The sequence below is a fragment of the Podarcis bocagei genome, assembly GCF_964188305.1.
Source record: "Podarcis bocagei genome assembly, chromosome: W".
NCBI classification, from domain to species: Eukaryota; Metazoa; Chordata; class Lepidosauria; order Squamata; family Lacertidae; genus Podarcis; species Podarcis bocagei.
In genome coordinates this window covers 15,841,752-15,850,219 of record NC_138131.1, presented here as the reverse complement: position 1 = coordinate 15,850,219, position 8,468 = coordinate 15,841,752, and the positions used below count along the sequence as shown (strand labels likewise).

General features: G+C 48.7%; 1 long non-coding RNA gene across 1 annotated transcript; it reads right to left on the bottom strand.

Annotated features, from left to right (window-relative positions):
- Window positions 1-516: 516 nt before the first annotated feature.
- LOC308577931 lies at window positions 517-2,322 on the bottom strand. Its single transcript, XR_014003778.1, has 3 exons — window positions 2,271-2,322; window positions 1,958-2,037; window positions 517-595 (listed from the first exon to the last, which is right to left on the bottom strand). It is a non-coding gene; the product is annotated as an uncharacterized lncRNA (long non-coding RNA).
- Window positions 2,323-8,468: the final 6,146 nt, after the last annotated feature.

The following is an 8,468-nucleotide window of genomic DNA, read 5'->3' as shown; positions in this document are numbered from 1 at the left end:
GTGAAGCCCTTTACACTCTCAGAGAGAGATCCGTTTCTGTTCTAAAATGGCAATGTCCTCCAGCCCCAAATTGTAGCTCTGCATCCAAGGCCCTCCTTTGGTTGTCTGGGCAAGTGGGCCTTTGCTGGCTATTCCATGTGGCCAGCTTGCCTTACAAGAGGGGAAGGGCCCAAGAGGTGCACTGCTGAGAAAGTATATGCTAGGTGGCGGCTTCTCAATGAAAGCTTTCTAGGTCAAACAGCCACTGAGGCCATCAATATACTTACATTCATCAGCAAGTTCAGGATCTTAGTGCTTGGGGCCTCCCAGCATCAGAGTAAAACGTTCCTCTAATTCCTGCAGGCAATGGCAATTTTCATGCACATGGGTTCGTTGAGGAAGGGAGAGGATGCGCCAAGCAGGGGAAAGAGAGATCAGATGTTGAGCAATGGGAGCAATGCTTAAAGCGTGTGAAGAAGAAACAACTATAGAAGTCAAATTTCAAGGCTAACAACTTACCTGCTTGTCGGGCTCAGTTTTTACCTCAATGACCGCCCCAGAGGCTGCATGCACAATCAGGCTGTGGAGCTTCAGTGGTAATTTGGGCTTCATGAGGCTGGAGAGAAGGAGGGAAACGTTTTTAGACTCTGTCTCATATGGGGGGGGGGGCATCAAATACATTTCATTGCGTGGACAGGCGGAGTCCCCAGATCCTGAGCGGTCCCCCCTGTCACGTGGAATAACGACTCAAGACAACGTGCTATGGGATTAAATTGGCCACAACTTTATTAAATTTCAAATGTGGGTAGACCTTGGCTCAGGCATTGGGCGTTCTCCCTCCCCAGTCCCCAGCCGGGGACCTAGGGAGCTTCAGGGTTATCCAGTGTGTGTGTGTGGGGGGGATGGGCCGGCTCTGGAGAACATATGATCAAGCAGAGATAGCCGCCCCCGTTATGGCACCGCCGCAGGGGAGAGCAATGACGACCTTTTGGTGTACGGTCAAAGCCTCCCTTCAGAAACACCTTTAACAGGGAACCCTGGTATCGCTGCCGCAAAGAGGAAGATGGACTAAAGGATTCCGCCCAAGGCCTGATACCGCCAAAGTTGTGACGTTTTGCTACGGGAAAGGCGAAACCTGCCAATGCAGGGAAATTCCTTTCCAGCCCTTTAACAGAGACCTTAACGTAGCAGCGCCCGCATACCTGTGAAGATAAGTTAACCTGCAAAACCTATGAAGAAAAGTTAACCTGCAAAAGAAGACATTAACTGAGGGTGGGTAGGGTGGGAGAAGCTCTGGAGCCAAGTGAGGATTCCCAGGTAAGATCCTCCCTCTATTGTGTGGGCAGGTAATCCCTCCCCTACCTGGCCTGGTCTCCTTGGCAACGCTTCCCCCAGGTGGGATTGGACAACTGACTGAGGTAGGCAGAGACCTCCAGGTATCCCACCTGAGGGAAGGCAAAGCCAAGCCTATGCTGATGGGGCCGCTCCAGATCTAGGGCTGCGCGCGTCCACGCAAAGGACGCCCCCCGTTTTAAGTGGGGAGCGGTCATTCTCTTGAACTTCTAGTGAATGCATGTGTTAGCTTAAACCACTTTTTACAATCAAGCAGCGTATCAATTTTACAGGGTAAAAATGAATAAAGGTAAAATTAAAATAAACACACGAGGGCACTGTTTATGTGGCAGTCTACCTGGCACTTTGTTGCAAGCCTCTAGGTCTTAGTTAATCCCACCCCTAAAAGCTGAGCCATTTCGCAGTCATCTCTAGACAATATAGCTTCTATTTTCTCTCTCACATCTCCACTCATCCTGTAAATAGTTGCTGCATAAATAAAGCTTTTTGAACGCAAGAAACCCAAGAAATTGTAAGCAATTATTCCAATCTAATTCACTGAAGTGGCAAGGTCTGGTAGCACCTTTCCACATTCTGCTCCCCTCCCCCCGCCAGCTCCTTGTCAAGCTCAAAATACCTGGTATACCTCAGTTGGTAAAGGGCTTCCAGTGCCGTAGCAAGGACCAATTCAGGCTGCGTAAAGCACGCAATCCGTCCCATGAGATCCTGATAGAGAACAGAGGGCGGAGGGGGAAAACGTCAGTTCCCTACGGACATCAGGTGGATTCCTCCAACCCCAAACTCAGTGCAGGAATTGGCAATTTAATGCCAAATGCCTGCACAACCCTTATCTTGGTCAGACTCCACCAGGCCTTCCTTCTGCCCAGCATCCCCCCAATCCCATCCCCAGCTCTCCTGCCCCCCTCACCCCTGGATACCTCATGCAACCTCTCACTCACCGCAATTGCCTTGACGGCCATCTTTTTCGAGTACCTCAACCTGTGCTTTTCTCTCTCGCAGGCCTCCGAGCAAGTGGCCAGCACTCAGGAGAGGAACATCTCATCCTTCTCCAGTTGCTGAAATGGCAAGAGTCAGGCTGTCAGTTCATGGCAGGAGGGCTTATCTGCACCTGAGACCGCCAAAATGGGGGTATAAACAGCACTGGTGGATGGGGGGGGGGGGTGGAGTGAGGGATTTCGTATGTACTGTGCTGTTTTCTCAAATACTAACCACAGGTGATGCCAAGACCCTGCCAGTCTCTGAACCATCTGCAACAAGAGAAGAAGAAAAGGACATGGGGGCTGGTTAGTTCATTTCTACTTATTTTCCACACTTATTTTCCACAGTTGAGTATTAGAGCATTAAGGCCACCCCTCCTTACACTCCAAAATGAAAAGGAAGCATTTGCTCACGTGGGCCCACAGCAACCCTGGACTTCTTGGGGACTTTGAAGGGTCTTCTTCTTCTTGCGGGCTGCCATGTCCTTCAGTCGCCTGAACCTAGAAGAGAAGGAGAGGGGCAGACATTGTTGTTGTTGTTATACCGCCCTATACCCACAGGCCTCAGTTACAACCAGTGCTTTTTTTCTGGGGGGATGCAGGGGTACGCATACCCCTAAACATTTTGTGAATCTTTGCTCTTTTGTCCATTTACTGTACTGCATTTATTTTCCCCGATTTGAACTATAAAATGAGTCAAAATCAGAGTACCCCAAACATTTTTTTAATAGAAAAAAGCACTGGTTACAACATAAAAATCGCAATATAAAAACACAAAATGCATAATAAAGGTGAAAAACAACCCAGTAAACCCCCCTCCCCAACACATTTCAAAACCTTGTGGGATGTGAAACACAAGAGCAGTCAAGTCCAACATTCCTAGAGTGAACATGTTTACACATGGGGAGGGATGTTTGTCCAGCCAGCAGGTAAACTTCCTGTTTCCTTCTGGGCTGTGACAGACTTCCTCTACATGTGACTAGAGGTGGGTATGGCCTCACCTGTGCAGGTAAGGACAAAAGCACAGGGCAGGGCAGCCATCTCTCTCTCTTATACCACATGCATCAAAGAAACAACATCTACTGAGCTAAAGATGCCCTCTTGGCATCTTCTTAAGAGATAGATTCCAAGTATATGTTACTTCATTAAGCTAAGTTTGCCTTCTGGGATCTGATTGTGAACAGAATGTGAGTAAACTCTTTTTATACTTTTGTAAAAGACTGTGTCGTCTCTTCTATTTTATGAGGGAATAAGGGGAAAATACCAGAACAGTTATTATAGAGGCTTTAGCGAGCCTGAGCAAACGCAGCTGTTGCAAACTTAAAATAAAGGGGAATGTTTTACAAGTTGGTTAAGGATATAATCAGACAATATATCCTCTCCTGCATCCCTGAACATTCCCACAAACCTGAGACAGAAGCCTACAACCAAAATGATGTGTGTGTGTGTGTGTGTGTGTGTGTGTGTGTGTGTGTGTGAGAGAGAGAGAGAGAGAGAGAGAGAGAGATGGGTAGCCTAACAGTTGCAGGTAGAGCCGTGTCATTTCACACACTACTTCGGCTGTGGGACATCGTATCAACAAGGAAAGGAGCATTTGCTGTTGTTGCATCTCCTCGGGTATTTGTTGATTTGTCGCCACGAGGGGTTGTAGTTGTGGAGGTATAGTTTGATGAGGTTTCTGGTTATTTGTACCCTAGGTGCCCACTCACAATGGGAAGGCGGGGAAAGGGAGGGGGGTGGGAAGAGAAGTTAAGCTGTTCAGGAAGGGGATAAATTCCATGGCGATGCTGGCCGTGTGGGGGACCCCAAGCCCTCGCCCCAGAAGATCATAAAAAAGAAGCAGAAGAAATCCTACTTACAGATTCACGATGCTGGCCATCTCTTCAGGTGAAATCCCCTCCTGTTTAAAATAAACTGCTTTAAAATGCTCACATAACACTAACTCTGAACCTTGCCTCTAACCCTATTGCTACTCCTCTCTGTCTAAAATATACAGGAAAATATGTGCACAAAATATACAAATGAAAATGAAATGATAAAGTTAAAGAAAAGAAAAGAAAAGTCTACACCTATCTCCCCTGTTGGTCCCTCGCTTGCTTGCTTGCTTCTCCGTCCCAGTTCTGTCTCAGCCAACTCCTCCCAACTAACCCACGACGGTATGTGTAGCTGCTGTCTTTTATACAAGCAGCAAGAGATGTCACAAAGATGGGCAGGGCACTGTTTCCTTGACAACCCACCCAGCTTGACCCTGAACTAATCTGCCCCCTCTTTAGTTGCGATGTTTTCTCCCTAACTTTGGGGCACTTGCTGTTTGCAGCTTTACGAATCACTTTTTATCACAAACCAGTTCATACATTTTCTTGCAACATTTCTCAAGAGAGGCCACCCAAGCATTTGTTGAAATACAGTAGAGAACTCACGCCTCCCAAGTTTAGGGAGGCCTTGCTTTGCATGCAGGAGATCCCAGGTTCAGTCCAGGATCTCCACCAGACAGGGCTGGGACTGTCCCCTGTTTGAAAACCCTGCAGCGCTCCTGCCAGTCAGTGTAGGCAGTGCTAGGCTAGATTGACTCTGTCAAGTGCAACTTCCTATGAATGCTCCTCTTATACGATTTCTCAAAACACAAGCAAGCTACCTTATCAACGAGTTGTGAGAGTTCATTCATGACTTCTAAAAAACAGCATAAACCATTTTATTATTTTTATGTAAGTACAGAAATCCAGAATATGAAAGGAAGGAAACTTCCTGCCTCTGCAATAAAGGCAGCTGCACTGCTAGGTGAGCTGTCCCGATGCCAATTGAAACAGACCCTCCAAAGATTCAAAGGAGAAAAGGGAATTTTGCCAACATTAATTCATAATATAACATTGATTGACTTCCCTCCATCTTGGTTTTGGACTATATAACCACCATACCTTTCTGCAGTACAGTGGTACCCCGCAAGACGAATGTCTCGCAAGACGGAAAACCCGCAAGACGAAAGGGTTTTCTGTTTTGGAGGCGCTTCGCAAGACGAATTTCCCTATGGGCTTGCATCGCAAGACGAAAGCCCATAGGGAAATGCTGGCGGTCGGGAGCAAAGACTTTCGCCCACAGCTGGCCTTCAGAAGAGGACCTCTTCTGAAGGCCGGCGGGGGGCAAAAGTCTTTGCTCCCCCCCGCCTGCCTTCCCCCCGCCTGCCCCGGGCGATCTTAAAATGCTGGCGGGCGGGAGCGAAGCGTTCGCTGCCGACCCCCAGCATTTTAAAATCTCCAAGGGACAGCAGAGAAGTCTCTGTCCCGGGGAGATTTTAAAATGCTGGGGGTCGGGAGCGAAGCGCTGCCGACCCCCAGCATTTTAAAACGCTGTTCCGAAGGGGGGGGCGGGAACACCTGCCCCAGCCGCCCCACTTCGGAACGCTGTTCCGAAGCGGGGAGGGGGGCCGGGAACACCTGCCCCAGCCGCCCCACTTCGGAACGCTGTTCGGAAGCAGGGAGGGGGGCGGGGACACCTGCCCCAGCCGCCCCACTTTGGAATGCTGTTCCGAAGCGGGGAGGGGGGGCGGGGACACCTGCCCCAGCCGCCCCACTTCGGAACGCTGTTCCGAAGCGGGGAGGGGGGGCGGGGACACCTGCCCCAGCCGCCCCACTTCGGAATGCTGTTCCGAAGCGGGGAGGGGGGGCGGGGACACCTGCCCCAGCCGCCCCACTTCGGAACGCTGTTCCGAAGCGCGGAGGGGGGGCGGGGACACCTGCCCCAGCCGCCCCACTTCGGAATGCTGTTCCGAAGCGGGGCGGGGGGCGGGAACACCTTCTGAAGGCGGGCAGGGTGCGAAAGTCTTTGTCCCCCCTGCCTGCCTTCCCAGGGGCTTTTAAATCGCCCCGGACAGCGGAGAAGTCCTCCGCTGTCCGGGGCGATTTTAAAATGCCGCCCGCCAGCATTTTAAGATCGCCCCGGACAGCGGAGAAGTCCTCCGCTGTCCCAGGGTTTTTTAAAATGCTGGGGGTGGGAAGAAAAGCCCTTGTACCCCCCCCCCCCCCCAGCCTTCAGAAGAGGTCCGGGGACAGACTGTCCCCGGACCTGGTCTGAAGGCGGTTTCCCTAGGAACGCATTAATTGATTTTCAATGCATTCCTATGGGAAACCGTGCATCGCAAGACGAAAAAACCGCAAGACGAAGAGACTTGCGGAACGAATTAATTTCGTCTTGCGAGGCACCACTGTATCATTTTACAACATCTGTACATCGCAGGTTTTATGTAACCCCTACTGTGATTTTAATATCTCCTAAATTTGCTTCTATGTATGTTATAAATTTATTCCAATCATTATTAAATTTTACACTTTTTTGATGCCTGATTTTTTGTGTCATCTTCGCTAATTCTATATACTCGAATAATTTAGTTTGCCATTCTCTAATAGTTGGGATATTAGGGGTTTTCCAATTTTGCGCTAGCAATATCCTGGCGGCTACCATTGCGTATTGAAACATGGTTTGGTCTTCTTTCTTGATCTCCTCTCCAACCATTCCCAAGAGGAAAGCTTCAGGTTTTTTGGGGAAGGTATATTTCAATATTTTCTTTATTTTTTTAAATAAATATTTTATTAGGTTTTTACAATAAAAAACATACATAGACAAAGAAAATACAAAGTCACAAAAGAACAATACAGTACAAAAATACAAACATTAAACATATCAAAAGAAAAAAAAGAAAAAAGATAAAAACACATATAGTAACGAAAAACAAAAAATCCCTCTTTCTTAATTTCTCATCTTCAATTAGCTTATTTTCCCGACTTCCTCACGTCTCCCGTTCTTGTATCCCTTTTTTAAAGATTAATTCAGCAAATTCATATCCTATTGATTTATCTATTGTTAATCCAATCTTACAATTTATTTTGTTACTAAAGCCCCTGCAATTCATTTCAAAGTCCTTAACATTCATAAATTTTACAGTATTTCTGCAAATAGATTTTAAATTTCTTCCAATCTTCCTCCACCGTCTCCTCTCCCTGGTCTCGGATTCTGCCAGTCATTTCCACCATCTCCATATAGTCCATTAGTTGCATCTGCCAATCTTCCAAGGTGGGTAGATCTTGTGTCTTCCAATGCTTTGCAATGAGAATTCTTGCTGCTGCTGTAGCATACATAAAGAAAGTTCTATCCTTCTTTAATTGGTCCACTATGCCCAGGAGGAAGGCCTCTGGTTTCTTCGGGAAAGTATATTTAAATACCTTTTTCAGTTCATTATATATCATTTCCCAGAAGGCCTTGATCCTTGGGCACGTCCACCAAAGGTGAAAGAATGTACCTTCAATCTCTTTACATTTCCAACATTTGTTATCGGGCAAATGATATATTTTTGCAAGCTTGACTGGGGTCATGTACCACCTATACATCATTTTCATTATATTCTCTCTTAAGGCATTACATGCCGTAAATTTAATCCCGGTGGTCCACAAAGCCCCTCCCGAGCTGCGGAGGGGGGGGGTTGCGGGCGCACGCCCCCAACCACACTCTCGCGGGGCTAGCGCCAGCCCCGCGGGGTTTCCGGGCTCTCATGCATATTCACATTGGGCAGCTCCAGCCAATGGGCTGCCGCAGGGGGGTGGGGCTTAGCTGAGGGCACTTAAGGTCAGGGGCAGCCCGGGCTCACCCCTTTCTCCCCGTTGCAGCAGCCGCGGTTTCCCTCCCACCCACCCATTAGGCAGGCACGCGGACTTTGCTATGGGCTTTGGCTGGTCGCCGCAAGGGGCCTGGTAGGAGTTTTTCCATTTGGCTAATTGGCTGGATTTTGAAGCCACTTGATTTTTTCGCCTACCTCGTAGCAAACGTCACAACTCTTGGTTTTGGCGGTTAGGCATTGGCCGGGGTAAGGTTATGCAAATGAGGTCGGGGGGGAGGATCGCCATCACCTCCCCCAATGCTTGGAGGGTAGTTCGTTAAAGGACTCCGGGGGGCGTCGCCTCGTCCGAAACCTATGGAGGCTAGGGCCTAAAGCGCGCTCCCGAGCGGTAACCCCTTGGGGAGCGCCTACGGATGTACATCTGGGGGGCTCCCCTTGTTGGTGCTTAACCCTCCCCGGTTAGACCGGATAGATTGTTAGGGCCAATGCCTAAGGCCAATACCGCTCTTACCTGTAATCAATAAAGTTGTGGCCATTTTCGCCCATTAACCTAA